We start from the raw sequence: 16,631 nt of genomic DNA, 5'->3' as shown, positions 1-16,631 counted from the left end.
CTCATCATTTATCTTGTGAAGATACATTTTGTTTTTGAAAATAATACTTTGCAAGATCCACATTTAATAGAATGGATTCAAGCCCATGTACTCATATTAGCACAAGAGTTAATACTAGAAGAGCCTTTTAGGAGAGATTAGTGGGTCTCAACCTGCATTGCTACACTTAAATTTAAATGTAAAGATCACTTAAAGAACTGACATTAGAATTACAAAAGAATTACTCTTAAGGAACTGTTGTTTTTCTACTTACTACTGTTGAATTCTTATTTATTTAGTGGAGAGATAAGCTTGTGATTATAAAGTAAATTGAAAGTATGTCATTGAAAAAGAACATAAGAAAGGAAGGAGGAGGGAAGGTGGGAATTAGTAAGGGAGGGAGGGTAAAGTGGAAATTATCATTATGTTCTTAAAACTGTATGTATCAAATACATGAAATTTATTCACTTATATAAGCTTAAAAAAATAAAAAAAAGAACTACAGCAGGCCCTTTGTCAGAAACTCTGTAACCCAAAAGTCAATGCGGTAACATCTATAAGGTGCAGAAAGAAAAAAGCCCAAAGAATCTGTGAACCCAGACCTCCATGACCAGAGAAAACATATGTCAAACTGAACATAAATAAAAACTTTCCAGACAAAGAAAAAGAATTATTTCCAGGACAGCAACCCTTCAAGGATTTTTTTTAAAGATTTATTTGTTTGAAAGTTAGAGTTACACACACACACACAGAGAGAGAGAGAGAGAGAGAGAGTCTTCCATCTGCCAGTTCATTCCTCAATTGGCCACAACAGCTGGAGCTGCGCTGATCTGAAGCCAGGAGCCAGGTGCTTCTTCCGGGTCTTCCATGTGGGTACAGGGGCTCAAGGACTTGGGCCATCTTCTACTTGTCCCAGGCCATAGCAGAGAGCTGGATAGGAAGTGGAGTAGCCAGAACTTGAACCGGCGCCCATGTGGGATGCCAGCCCTGCAGGCGGCGGCTTTACCCGCTAAGCCACAGCGCCAGCCCCTCAAGGAATTTTAAGCTAAGTTCTTCAGACAGAAGAAGTTATACCAGACAAAAACTTAAGTATACACAAATAAATAAAGATCTCTGGGACTGGATTTTAAAATGATAATGATAACAGACATGTTTATTACCTGCAATCACTCTCAAACCAAATTGTGCATCTAAAGCAAAAACAGTAGCAAAGTAGGTGGGGCTTATAGCACACATGGAAGTAAACTGTAGGACAACAGTAGTACAAAAGACAGTAGGGAGAAATGGAAGTTTTACCACAAGGGAATTAGTGAGGTTCTTAGTCTCCACCTGAAGCTGTAACATATTAAGAGCTGATTTTCAGGTCTCGATGATATGCATTCATTTGGAACTTTAAGGGGGAGTGAAAGGTACTTGTATATTTAGAATTTTAAGTGCCAGCAAATATACTCTAGTGGGATTATTTCTTACCACACTATGCTATAAACATTCATGATGGACAGATCGACGAACAAATTAATATTAGGCATTGTTTGCTGTCGCAAAGAACACTAAATTTCAGAAATAATAAATTATCTGTAGAAAAAACTAAACGAGTTTATAGTCAGGGCTTTGGCATTTTCTTCCACAACTTTTCATGTCTGCATTGTGATTTGACAAAATTCCAGGGAAGACAATGGCAGCCAATTTTAAAAGGGAAGGACTACAAATCTGTTACAAGGCATAATGAAAATAATATATGAAAGTGTAAGACAAAATTTGTATGAGAAATAAGATCACAAGAGGAAAAGAACAAAAGGAGGACTGTGAAGTTGAGAAAGAATAATTATGGTGAATTCTACTTGTGTTAAAATGATTTGTCAATTATATCAATTCAAGGCAAAACAAGTTCAGGGTTAGAAATCATTTGAGATATGAGCTTTTGTTTTATTTAGAAGAGTAGAAAATTTCTTCCCATGAAGATCATAAAGGAATAAGGCCAATTAGCAGCTCAGGGTTATACACTTCTCTGTTTCAGAGAAAAGAGGTCATTGGCTAAAAATCAGAGAGAAAAGAATTTTCAATTGTCCTCCCCTGCTACAAATGCCCCCAGGAGAAAGAAGCTGAAAGCCTGCCAGTCCTGTATACTTCTGTTGTCTAAAGGGCACTGCAAGAGAATTCATCAGCAATAAAGGAGACATGGGCCTCTGAGGCCTTGGTCAAGTAAGAATAGCACAAGGGAGAGAAAAATTCATGTATACAAAGCAAAGACTCTTTCATAGCCCTTTAACAGGGTCTGATTTATAAAATATTTCTTTGTCCACTTTGTACTAGAGTTGTGAAAACACATAGCTGCTTCCCATGATAAGATTTTGATTCATCTTTGTATCATCCACAGAACAGTAATTGACTACAGGCTTTCATTAGTATGGGTTAATTTAGAATTAATTAATAAAGGAACTTCTAATCTATTCTACCCTCACAATCAATGTTTTAGAGAAACATTTTCACTGAAAAGTGTGATCCAATACATTCTAGCTGCTCCCAAGTTCACTTATTTTATTAGGTTGAAAAATTGATTCTTGATTAGTTCAAATTGAGTCTTAGATATGTTCATATCACTGCTGATATCTGAGAGATATTACTGCATGAATATAGTTATCCAATTATACTTTAATGTGTGACATGTTTGAGTGTTCTAAGTTAGAGTCTGCTTCCTTATCATGATTTGGCAGAAAAGAGAAACAAAAACTGGATGGGACATACATTCCAGCAGAAGTTCACTATCCTGAATGAAGGGAAAGTACATGCTGAAGAGAGAGAGAGAAGAATTAGTCAACTTGAGAAATTCCAGAATGAAGTTACTTGAAGGTGTGAAAAGTTTTATTACTTAATTATAAATACTTAATAATTAGAAGCAGGTTTCTTAATAGCTCTCTGGTTAGGCAAGCTTTAGACAGGCAGCTTCATGATTTCAGTTATGTATAAAAAGGAACAAAATGGAATGACATCAGTAAAAATCTCCAATTACAATGAACAAGTTTGCAAAAGATAAAACTGTTGACTACCACATATTGTCAAATTCATTTTCATCACTGACAAAATTTTAACTAACTTTAATACTGTTTATCTTCATTTGCTTCTTAATTATCTTTTTCCATTTAGGTTTTGCTTATTTTTGTAACATATACCAAAAATCATTCCACTTACCACATTGTTTATGCTTTAGAGTTCCTCTGCTAATTTCTTTTTCTACAGTTACAGCTTAGTTAACCACATTAAATTCTATTCTTTGCTTATAATTTTACAATATAAATTTAATTCTAGTTTCTCCCACTTGGTCAAAAATATTCTCCTTTTTTCTAAATAATCATTTCCGGGCATATTTACATTCACTCCCTTAGGGAATCCTATTATTTCACTCAAATAAACTTTTCCCACAATAAGAATGAACAGAGTGTGTTCTTTTAACAAAGTTGAGTAGTTTTCCATAATTTTTAAAAATATTTGTTTGTAATTTGGCTCTTTTTATTCTTTTTTAAACTTTTATTTAGTAAATATAATTTTCCAAAGTACAGCTTTTGGATTACAGTGGCTTCCCCCCACCCCATTACTTCCCTCCCACCTGCACCCCTCCCATCTCCCACTCCCTCTCCCATTCCATTCACATCAAGATTCATTTTCAATTATCTTTATATACAGAAGATCAATTTAGTATATATTAAGTAAAGATTTCATCAGTTTGCACCCACACAGAACATAAAGTGTAAATACTGTTTGAATACTAGTTATAGCATTAATTCACATTGGACAACACATTAAGGACAGAGATCCCGCAAAGGAGTAAGTACATAGTGACTCCTGTTATTGACTTAACAAATTGACACTCTTGTTTATGGCATCAGAAATCTCCCTAGGCTCTAGTCATGAGTTTCCAAGGCTATGGAAGCCTCTTGAGTTCACTGACTTCGATCTTATTTAGACAAGGTCATAGTCAAAGTGGAAGTTCTCGCCTCCCTTCAGAGAAAGTTACTTCCTTCTTTGATGGCCCGTTCTTTCTACTGGGATCTCACTCACAGAGTTATTCCATTTAGGTCCTCTATTTTTTTTCCCCAGAGTGTCTTGGTTTTCCATGCCTAAAATACTCTCATGGGCTCTTTAGCCAGATCCGAGTGCCTTAAGGGCTGATTCTGAGGCCAGAGTGCTGTTTAGGACATCTGCCGTTTTACAAGTCTGCTGTGTATCCCACTTCCCATGATGGATGGTTCTCTCCCTTTTTGATTCTGTCAGTTAGTATTAGCAGACACTGGTCTTGTTTGTGTGATCCGTTTGACTCTTAGACCTATCAGTGTGATCAATTGTGAATTGAAATTGATCACTTGGACTAGTGAGATGGCATTGGTACATGCAATCTTGATGGGATTGTATTGGAATCCCCTGGCACATTTCTAACTCCACTATGTACAATTTGGGACATGCTCAATCAGACTTGCCCCAAATGGTGGAGTTAGAAATGTGCCAGGGGATTCCAATACAATCCCATCAAGATTGCATGGCTCTTTATATTCTAAGTGTTTGGATATTTTTATTTAATTTGTTAGAACAGAAGTAACACTTTTACACTGAAAGCCACTGACATGAAAAATAAAAACAAGCCAATGTATTGTGTTGGGAATATAATTCTCCTTTTTAGCTTAGGAGTACTACTTTGTAACTGTCTTAGACGGATGCACCAGAGTATGTTATCATATTTTAAGGAGTTTCTATATTGTATACATTTGAGGAATTTTTTGTTTCCTTGCCTTGCATGTTTATCTCTGCATGGACTTGGGTGTGTATGTGGTGTGTGTGTATGTAACAGAGAGAGAGAGAGAGAGAGAGAGAGAGAGGGAGAGAGAAAGAGAAAGAGAATGTACAAAAATGATTGAGAGACTGGCCTTAATATAGATAATTACACAATGCTACTTTTGACATGGGTAGAAAGCATGTCTTGTGTCTCTATTACTCAAGAATTTCCAAGAGATTCATTAAAATTTTATCATATTAATATTTTATATCAGTGAACTTGGTTTACAAAAAAAAAAAACTGAGTGGCATATTTTTAGTATTGGCACATGGCCAATGTTTGAGTTGTGTGTCAAATGAACTACCTGTATTTCAACATAATTGGCTTTAGGTGCAGTGCTCATGTGTTTGTTATATTTTAGCCATACAACCTGCTTTCTTCCTTTTCTCCTAGGCCAGCAATAACCTTCCAGTGAACCAGCAAATACAGTAACATGTTAAATAGAGCTTTTTATTACAAGTAACTATGAGAGCAAGTAACCATAAATAGCAACTTCTGACAGTGAAGATAAAGCCATTGTATTGATTGGTTGTTTGAGCTGTGTGACTGTTGGCCTGGCTTTCTGGTATTAAACTGTGCTTTGTAGGGGCTCTAAAATGGGGGAAGATGCCTTGAGGGCATCTAAACTGGATGACAAAAGTTGGAGTCAGGACTTTTCTCCAGCAGAACAATTTGGTCTCTTTGGTATTGTTTACTGTGGGTATTGAGAATTCATATAAGATTGTGTTTGGGGTCAGGCAATTAGCTGAAGGTTCAGATATTGGTTAAAATGCCCTTGTCCTGGAGGCCAGCACTATGGCATAGTAGGTTGAGCCTCTGTCTACGGTACCGGCATCTCATAGGGTGCCAGTTGGTGTCCCAGTTTCTCATTTTCCCATCCAGCTCTCTGTTAATGGCTTGGGAATGCAGTAGAAGATGGCCCAAGTGCTTGGGCCCTTGCACCAACATGGGAAACCCACAAGAAGCTCTTGACTCCTGCTTTGGATCTGCCCATCTTCAGGCTTTGTGGCAATTTGGGGAGTGAACCAGCTGATGGAAGACCTTCCCTCTGTCTCTCCCTCTCTCTAACTTTACCTCTCAAATAAATAAATAAATCTTTAAGAAAAAATTGCCTGAGTTGAATACTTGGCTCTGGCTCCCAACTCCAGCTTCCTGCAAATGCAGACACTGAAATTCAGTGGTATTGGCCCACAAATTTGGATTTCTGCTACCTCCAAAACCTGGATTGAGTTCCCAGCCCCTGCCTTTGGCCTCACCACGAACATTGCCAGTATCTGGGGAGTGAATGAGCAGATAGGAGCTTGCTCTCTTTCTTATTTTCTGTGTTGCGCTCTCTCTCTCTCTCTCTCTCTCTCTCTCTCTGTCTCTCTACCTCTCAGATAAACACCTATTTAAAAAAAATTAAAGATTTATTTTCTAAACAATGACTTTACAACCCAGAGGCTTGTAAAAACTGTTTGAAAGATAGTCATTGGCCACTTCTTCTTTTAAATAATTTTTTTAAGACTTATTTATTTATTTGAAAGGCAGAGCTACAGAGAGGCAGATGATGAGGTCTTCCATCCGTTGGTTCACTCCCCAAATGGCCACAATGGCTGGAGCTGGGCCCATCCGAAACTAGGAGCCAGGAGTTTCTTCCACGTCTCTAATGTGGGTACAGGGACCCAAGCACTTGAGCCATCCTCCATTGCTTTCCCAGGCCACAGCAGAGAGCTGGATCAGATGTGGAGCAGCCAGGACTCAAACTGGAGCCCATATGAAATGCTGACACTTCAGACTGGGGCTTTAACCTGCTGTGCCAGAGTGCCAGCCCTGCTACTTCCTTTAAAAGTTATTTTTCCTATATATTGATCACTTGGAATAGTGAGATGGCATTGGCACATGCCACCTTGATGGGATTGAACTGGAATCCCCTGGTATGTTTCCAACTCTACCAATTGGGGTAAGTCAGCCCAAGCATGCCCCAAATTATACATCTCTTCCCTCTCTTATTCCCACTCTTATGTTTAACAGGGATCACATTTCAGTTAATTTTCAACACTTAAGAATAACTGTGTGATAATTACAGAATTAAACCAGTCATATTAAGTAGAACAGACAAAAAAAATACTAAGAGGGATAATGTATTAAGTTGTCCATTAACAGTCAGGGCTATGCTGATCAAGTCACCATTTCTCATAGTGTCCATTTCACTTCAGGAGGTTTCCTTTTTGGTGTTCAGTCAGTTGTCACCGATCAGGGAGAACATATGGTATTTGTCCCTTTGGGACTGGCTTACTTCACTCAGCATGATGTGTTCCAGATTCCTCCATTTTGTTGCAAATGACTGGATTTCATTGTTTCTTACTGCGGTATAGTATTCTAAAGAATACATATCCCATAATTTCTTTATCCAGTCTACCGTTGATGGGCATTTAGGTTGGTTCCAGGTCTTGGCTATTGTGAATTGTGCTGCAATAAACATTAGGGTGCAGACCGATTTTTTGTTTGTCAATTTAAACTCCTTTGGGTAAATTCCAAGGAGTGGGATGGCTGGGTCGAACGGTAGGGTTATATTCAGGTTTCTGAGGAATCTCCAGACTGATTTCCATAGTGGCTTGACCAGTTTGCATTCCCACCAACAGTGGGTTAGTGTCCCTTTTTCCCCACATCCTCGCCAGCATCTGTTGTTGGTAGATTTCTGTATGTGAGCCATTCTAACCGGGGTGAGGTGAAACCTCATTGTGGTTTTGATTTGCATTTCCCTGATTGCTAGTGATCTTGAACATTTTTTCATGTGCCTGTTGGCCATTTGGATTTCCTCTTTTGAAAAATGTCTATTGAAGTCCTTGGCCCATCTCTTAAGTGGGTTGTTGGTTTTGTTTTTGTGGACTATTCCAAGTGATCAATTTCAGTTCACAATTGATCATAATGAAAGGACTAAGAGTCAAAGGGAGCACATAAACAAGTCTAGTACCTGCTAACACTAACCGATAGAATAAATAAAGGGAAGAGTGATCCAACATGGAAAGTGAGATACTCAGCAGACTCATAGAATGGCGGATGTCCTAAATAGCACTCTGGCCTCAGAATCAGCCCTAAAGGCACTCGGATCTGGCTGAAAAGCCCATGAGAGTATTTCAGGCATGGAAAGCCAAGACACTCTGGCAAAAGATCTCTGTGAGTGAGATCCCAGTGGAAAGAACAGGTCTTCAAAGAGGGAGGTGCCTTTCTCTGAAGGGAGGAGAGAACCTCCACTTTGACTATGACCTTGTCTAAACAAGATAAGAGTCGGAGAACTCAAGGGGCTTCCATAGCCTTGGAAACTCATGACTGGAGCATAAGGAGATTACTGATGCCATAAACAGGAGTGTCAATTTGTAAAGTCAACAACAGGAGTCACTGTGCACTTACTCCTCATGTAGGATCTCTGTCCTTAATGTGCTGTACATTGAGGCTTAATGCTATAACGAGTACTCAAACAGTATATTTCACTTTGTGTTTCTATGGGGGTGCAAACGATTGAAATCTTTACTTAATGTACACTAAACTGATCTTCTGTAAAAAAAAAAAAAAAAAAAAAGAAATTATCAATTCCCAACTTGACTCTCACTGGGATTAAACATGACAATAGGTCTGATCTGATTTCATCATCATTTAAAAAAAAAATCATCTATTATTTTTCACTTTATGTTTCTGTGTGGGAGCAAACTGTTGAAATCCTTACTTAAGGTATACTAAGCTGATCTTCTATATATTAAGATAATCGAAAATGAATCTTGATGTGAATGGAAGGGGAGAGGGAGTGGGAAAGGGGAGGGTTGTGGGTGGGAGGGACGGTATGGGGGGGGAAGCCATTGTAACCCATGAGTCGTACTTTGGAAATTTATATTCATTAAATAAAAGATAAAAAAAGTTATTTTTCCTATATATTAAATATAATAATAATAAACCACACTTAATTGTACATATCCTCTCTTATAAGCTCCCACATTCATTGCCTTGTATAATCTTAGGATAAATAGATGTGATTCTCATTTCACATCAAGGACTCAGTCTTTGCATGACCTCTGTCAGTGACATAGGGACTAGAATTCAAACCTGTCTCCACATCTTCTCCACTCCACCATCTCTCATCTTCTGGTGTCAGATCCAATCAGATGGCTTCCAATTTCCATTCTCCTTTGGACATTCTCATCCAATAGAATGATTTGTACTAGTATTTTTGTGGCAAATCTAAACCAAATGTTTATATAGATTTATAGAGATTATATGAATATATAAGTTTATCCCAAAAGATATTTTCTCCTTGTGTAAATATTATTAATGAATTCTCAATACTGAATAAAGCTCTTTATTCCCTGTACAAAGCATAGCTGAGTGATGCCCCAGGACCCTGGCTGGCAGCCACTCTGTAAGCTAGCCTTCGATGCTCTTCATCTATCTTCTTCCACTAGCTGTGCTTATCCGGAGTCAGATTGTTTCCCAAACTGCCGTGAAGATTTTGTGCTCATATTAAAATCATGCAATAATTATGTATTCTGAGAATCTATGCTAAATGGCTTTTAAAAAGTTCTTTTGGTGAAATGTTGAATTGTTTTGTGAGTTTTGATAAAAGTGAGTCACTTAAAATTACTACCAGATTAAGTGTGAGAAAACCAAAATTAGAAAAGAAAGTTAAGAATCAGAAGAATAAAGAAATGTTGTAAACATGTTGAAGGAGCATTGACCTTAACACTAATCATTATATCTTCCGACTGAGCTCACCATGTATTCACAGAATCTATTGTATTGCCCAATGCTTATTATATAGATGCCCTAAACTTGTATCCAGGTCTCATACCAGTTCCTCAAAGGATTTATAGGTGGCATTTAAGTAGTGAATCAGTTACTTAGATAACAGAAAGCCCTGAAAGTAACCACGTAAGAAGAATGCTTTTATTAATCTATTTATATTCTTAATAAGTCAAAAATATATTTACTATTTTATTGTTGTCCTAAACCCTGTTGTCATCAACCCAAGACTCGTAGGTCATAATGCCCAAACTCCCAACACAAACAGAAAATCTAACTAAACTGAAGGAGCCATAATTTTGAAAATAAAAATTATCTTGCAACAACAAAAAAATTGACACCTATCAAGAAAGTAGTTTGTATTTATTTAAAGTGAGATGTGAATATATTTAACCTTTAAGATATGTGTTTTTAGTGTGTAATTGAAAATCTGTAGCATTAAGTTTGGCTTTCCTTGTTCAAAGAAAGATGTTTATAATTCTGTAAGTTAAAGCATAAAAACAAGTAATAGTCTGATGATTCCTTAAATTCACAGAAAAATATACCAATATTCATAGGAGGGGTACTCAGAGGAGTGTCTACAGAGGATTCTTGGAGTATGCAAGAGAGACCTCAAGGCTTCCTAAAGTGTCAGAGGTGATTTAACTTAGAAATCTTTTGAGTTGCATTGAAAAGAATGAATTTACAAGGCAAGGAAGGAATTACAGCAAGACAGGAATGGTATGGCAGAGCAGAGTGAGGAAAGGTTTGTTTATGTTTTCTTTTGTTTTTGTTTGTTTACCTCTCCTCATGCAACTTGCCTTGCCTGCAAGAGAGGAGATCTGGATTGGTATCCCTCAGCCTTTGAGCTGTCTTCTCTGCCCCCAACAACTGTCCCTCTCTCTTCATTTGTGTCAATCCTAATACCCATTTTTCTATGGATGAGGTTAGACATTTTTGTATGTTATCTCTCATTTACAGTAAAGGACAAATGAACAAATATTTGATCAGATATAAGCCAAGCCTGTTAATTTGTGTGGCATGGAGATTGTATATATGCATAATATCTTTTGCTGAACATTTATTTACTGAATCTTTTAGAAAATATTAAAATTTCTACAATGAAAAACATTATCTACGTGGTACTTTAAAGATATATAATATTATATAAATTAATATATGAAGATTGTGTAATATTCTGAATTTGTCATAAGGACAACCTTAATTAACTTTACATATACCTTTCAAACTTATGTTTCATCACAAACCATTTGCTCTTCTCTCAAGAATTTTATAATTATATTTAATTATGCCTCTGAGAAAATGATAATTATATATCATGAAAATTGTGTATCAATAATTACTAGGCATTATAATTATTTTGGTAACTTTATAATAGTACAATGTATTACTAAACTTTGTTGTATTAAATCGTATTACTTATGGGAATCTATCAGAGATTCTCACTGAGGGAAAGGCTACAACTCATCTTCTTGGTTTATATTTTAGAAAAATAACTAATAATCTGCCAAATAAGGTATAATACTTTATGTTTCATTTGCCCAAATTATTGTAAATGCATGCACCTATATTACATTATTTTAAATGTTTTAAATGCTTCTTCCAAAGAAAGAGATCTGTTAAAAACTTATAAGATGTCTTGAAATATAAATTTCTTGCTTGTCAAGATGCTCTTACACAAGCTGGAATATCAGTTCAGTTCCTGGCAGAATGATAAATGCATTTACATCAACCCTCAGGGAATGTTGTTTTAAAGGGGTTATAAGTGTCTTTAGTGTGCCGGCCATGAAATGATTACTCCCCTGCTTTCGTGATTCAGGCTGAGTCTTAGAAATTCAAAGGCTAGCATGGTCCAGGTGTGTCAAACCACAGCTCCATATAGTTAATGCAAAAATTGAGAATCCCTCAAACCACCACTGTTTCAAATCATAGCAGCACTGGCCCAATTAATAATGAGACAATGAAAGGGAGTTGCCCAAAGGGCAAGTGATGGGCTTGAAATTCCTTGAAATGTATTAGGAATAAGCTAATTTGAAAACCTGGATCAGAGATGGAAATAATTAGATAATATCATTTGACATTCACTTCTGAGAGTGAACCTGGCACTTTACTTTTTGACTTGGATGATAAGATGCTTATCTATAGTTCTCAGTTAGAAATCCGAAAGTTCCTTCAGTGTTTGTCACAAAACCCTCAATCTATAGGGCTTATACTGTATATTTTTGAAAGGAGAAGTCTCTTTTGGGATAACATATCAGGTTTGCCCTTGGTAAAAGTAAACAAACACAACTTTCCTGACTAGAAAATTCCTCATTATCACTACAAACAGAAAAATTCTTATCAGCTTTTTTTTTACATAAAAGACTCTGTCTTCATCTAAAATATAATTTTCCTCTCTTTTTCTATCATGGCTTTCCCTTTAGATGATGGACAGTTAATTTAAATTACAAATTATTTTTGTTAGATATACAATTTCGTTTCTGTCCATCATCAAGGGTCTTTTATATTGTGAGTGAATATTATTCAACCCACAGTTCCTGCTCAAGTACAAACTCGCTTAGGAGAATTTCAACAGGCAAATTGTCTAGTGTAATTAAACTTGTCAAGTACACCTTGATTGTATGTTGTATTAAGACTTACTTAAAATAGAGATTTTCTTCCAAAAACTGTGTAGAAGATAGGCATAGATGAAACTAGATTGCCATAAGGAGAATATATGGAAAGAGAAAATAAAACGACATGATGACATTAGCACACATTTCTTCTCTGTTTTGTCTTTCCAAAGGTTCGAGCAGAGCTGGAAGCCTCAAATTTGATCATGGATCTCAACACATCTTTTTACATAGGGGAATGCATAAAAGGCACTGAGGCCTGGAAAAAATGATGTGACTTTTCCTATAACAGTCACTGGTGGAAGCCAGACAGATTTGTCTCCCAGTCACCACTAATACATTATGTAGCCTCTTCTGACTCTGGCTGGGATGAGATGTAGGGATGATTCCCATCAGGAGGTATATTAAGACATAGAAGAGAATGAAATCTCTCAGAATAAATGTAAAGAAGTGATCAGAAAGGCAAACGATCAAGACCTGACAAGGCAATTCCCAGGAAAACCAGGACAACATGGAATTGTGGAAGCAGAGGAAGTAGGGGATTTTGAAAGGGGACTGTAGGGCGGTTCTCAATGGTTCATAGGTCAAGTTTTCCCCTTGTAAGCCTTCCTTCCTGTCTGTGATAACACATTCTTCTGGGGCTTGCTGTTTTTTGTCGTTACCTTCCTGGCAATTCCTCACCTTTCTTTGCTGTCTCCTCTATCCCTCATGAGCCTCTAATTTTTGGAATGCCTCTAAGTTCGGGCTCCATTTTTCCTCTAAGATCCCAAAATGAGTTTAAATATCTTTCATGCTCTGATGACTCCTGAGATCTGATTGTTGTATAAAGCTTTTCTTGACACATCTACATATAAAGGGAATTCTAAAAGTTTGTGGAAAAAGGAATTGAAAAATACATTTTTTGGTGCAAAAAAAATCCATGGATATTTGTTGCATAATAGACAATTTTCATGAGTTTTTTGAAGACTTCCTGTATAAGGATGAATTTTTTATTGTTTCTGTCTCTGAAAACGACAAATTGCATACACACCAGGGGAATCCAGCAGTATTTGGACCACATTTTAGGAGGTGATGAAAAGACTTAAAAATAAACACATACACTGATTAATGATTTGGGTGACCCTAAGTACTCTTGATAAACTGATTTTTAAATTACTCATTTACATTAAAGAAACAGGCCTACATACACATATTGTACAGCCCAGTTTGGTGAGTTTTTCCACAAGTAAATTTGCTATTTATCTGTCATTTATAATTAGTATAATATTTTGTTCATAGGATTCAATTTTGTTAACTATTACCTACTCCAATAAAATGTGAATTACATGTGATTTTTTCTATATAATAATGCATCTTCTTAGATATCAGTTATTTTCAAAAAATTCACATGAATGCTCTTATTTTATAAAACTCTATGAAAAACAAATGAAGGATCCCTTTCAGGGCATCTTCACATATGTGCATATTCTCATTACGTACTCTATTTTCAAGAAGTATATACGCTTTGTCCCAGGTAAATGCCATGGTAGGGCCTAGGCACTAGTCAGACAATTTAATTCTGAACCTCTTTTCCTCTTTCCTGTGTTTACCAGATCCAATTCCATTCTCTTTCTCAGACTCAATTAAACTTTCAAAAAATTAAAATACCTGGGTATATTATTTGGAATTACTCAATAGTTTGAATAGAAAATTCTGAGAAATGTGTGTGTGTGTGTGTGTGTGTGTGAGAGAGAGAGAGAGAGAGAGAAAGAGAGAGAGAGAAAGAGAGAAAGAGAGAGAGAGAGATAAACAGAGGGAGAGAGAGCAGAGATCAGAGAGACGGAAAGAAACAGAGTTGAAAGAGAGCAAGCAGTTTTTGGGTCTTTAAGTTTAAGTGAAGTTTAACTGGAATGTGAAATATTTAGTTAACTAACAAAATGAATCATTGAATACCTCAAATGAATTTCTATATTTGCAAACTTAAATCACTAGTACCTTAAATGTAAATTTTATCATTTAACATTTTAATTGTGATTTTTGCAAAAGATAAGTACATCAGAAATCAAGTTTTTTGAAAGTTCATGCTTTGAAAAAATCTAAAAAGAGGAGAAAAGATTACAAGCTAGTTCTAGTTTTATTGACTGATTTAAATGATATGCTTTCCCCACTTTCAAACACAACTTGTATTCTAATCCTATTAATCTTTGTTTGCATTATAAATATATAATACCAATTCTGAATTTGATTAATTTTTACTTAGTATATTTTCAAATACCTTTGCTACATATGTTTGTTATTTGATGAATAGATTTTCGTATTATTATTCCTATACTACTAAACTCTAACTTTCTGGAAGTGTTTTAGAATCCTGTCTCAATTTAAATAATAATGCAAATAATAATTTGGTGTATAAAGTAACACAGGTTTCTTGCTGATGCTGAACAATTTTTTTTTGCAGAACTTGTGCATTTTGTCATATGTTTCACAGCCAATGATATCAGAAAGATAAATTTTTTTCCATGTCTGCCTCAAGCAAGGTTTTAAAATCCTAGATATATGAAATTTGTATAATATGTAAAGTCTTGACAAAATAGATTTTGTGAATTTTTTGATTGGAAAGCAATCCTAAAAGTCATCTAGTCAAAGAGATAAAAAAAATTAATTAAATAAATTAAATAAATAAAAGACAAAAATTATGTTCATGGAGGTGAATGAACGTTTCAGTAAAAGTGTCAAGCCAGTTAATCAGGAGACAAGGGATTCACTTCAACATCGATTTTCTTCTCATGGCAACAGAAAGGAGATAAAAAACATTTCCTATTATTGTAATCTTTTTCTATTTTCATAAGCTCAGGTTCAAAGTTCTCATAGAGTGTACCAGGCCTCCTTTACCTGCTCCTCACACATTCTGGTCTATTTTCCACTTCTCTTTCCTTTTAACCTTGTATTTCATGAATACTGTATTCCCATAAAAGAGGAGGTAGGGGGCCGGCGCTGTAGCGCAGTGGGTTAACACCCCAGCCTGAAGCACCGGCATCCCATATGAGCACCAATTGGAAACCTGGCCTCTCCACCTCTGATCCAGCTCTCTGCTGTGGCCTGGGATAGCAGTGGAAGATGGTCCAAGTCCTTGGGCTCCTGCACCTGCGTGGGAGACCCCAAAGAAGCTCCCAGTTCCTGGCTTTGGATCCATGCATCTCTGGTTGTTGCAGCCAATTTGGAAGTGAACCAGCAGAGAGAAGATTCTCTCTCTCTCTCTCTCTCTCTCTCTCTGCCTCTCCTCTCTCTGTGTAATTCTGACTCTCAAACAAATAAATAAATCTTAAAAAACAAGAGGAGTTATGTTTAAAAGCCTCTGCGTCATTTTCAGTCTGCCATCCCATCTGATTAATTTTCAAGGGCCTTTTCTGTCAGGCAAAATGCTCCATTCTCATGGGTCACATCTCTCAGGCTGAGTTCACTGTCCTCTGAGGTGTTCATGTAAAAGGGCTCTTTTTTCCCAGAGCACATAATCTTGTATCTTGCTTTATTTTCAGATTCCGAACATTTAGCACAGTGTCTGTGCATATTATGCCCTTAGTTCTTTGATGAAAGGGAATTATTGGTATGAAGTCACATTAACATATGTACTCAACAGTTTCATTTTACCTGAGAAATTATATAATTTGTCCTGCGTTTGATATTTGCAGATAACATTTTAATAATACATTTTACATCTTATATTCAAGTTGTTCTTTAAAGTCTAGATAACCAGTTCTTAACCATATTTAAATGTTATTATACCTGGAGCTAGTTGTGGCAGAGCATGGTAAGCTAGAATTCCATTATGGAGTGCAAGTTTGAGTCCCAGATACTCTGTTTCCACTCCAGTTCCCTGCTCATGTACTGGGAAGGCAGGAGAAGATGGCCCAACTACTTACACCCCTGTCACCTATGTGGGAGACCAGGATGGAGTTCCTAGCTCCTGGCTTTGGCCCGGCCCAGATCTGGCTGTTGTGATCATTTGAGAAATAAACCAGCAGATGGAAGATCTCTCTCTCTGGTTCTTCCTCTAACTTGGTTGGTTTTCTTTTCAAAGAAATAAATGAATGAATGAAGTCCTTCAAATCACAATTTTTGTCTATGATTTATATAGAATATTTTAATTTTGATTGAGTGCTCTTGGGAAAAAATGAGTGTAGTTAACAGTATAGTAAGAAATAAGCTAACAATTTTCTTTTATTTATTTGCAACTCTAAATCACCACTTCTAAGTCATAGAATTTTAAATCTGAAGATTATTTTAAGGATCAAGTAATCCAAGACACAATACTATAATTACTGTCAGAAAAGCTGGGCATGCTGACTTTACAGCCAAGCACAATGCTGCCTTTTCTGCTGAGTGTTTGCTAAATGTTAACCAACCATACATTTCAAAGACCTAGAGGGAAGTAATTAGTTGGAAGTTAGATTCTTTTCTCACTG

Source organism: Oryctolagus cuniculus, chromosome 5, assembly GCF_051225735.1.
Source record: "Oryctolagus cuniculus isolate XC-2025 breed Fujian yellow rabbit chromosome 5, ASM5122573v1, whole genome shotgun sequence".
Taxonomy (NCBI): domain Eukaryota; kingdom Metazoa; phylum Chordata; class Mammalia; order Lagomorpha; family Leporidae; genus Oryctolagus; species Oryctolagus cuniculus.
The sequence above is the reverse complement of the archived record's forward strand: the minus strand, read 5'-3'. Positions refer to the sequence as shown.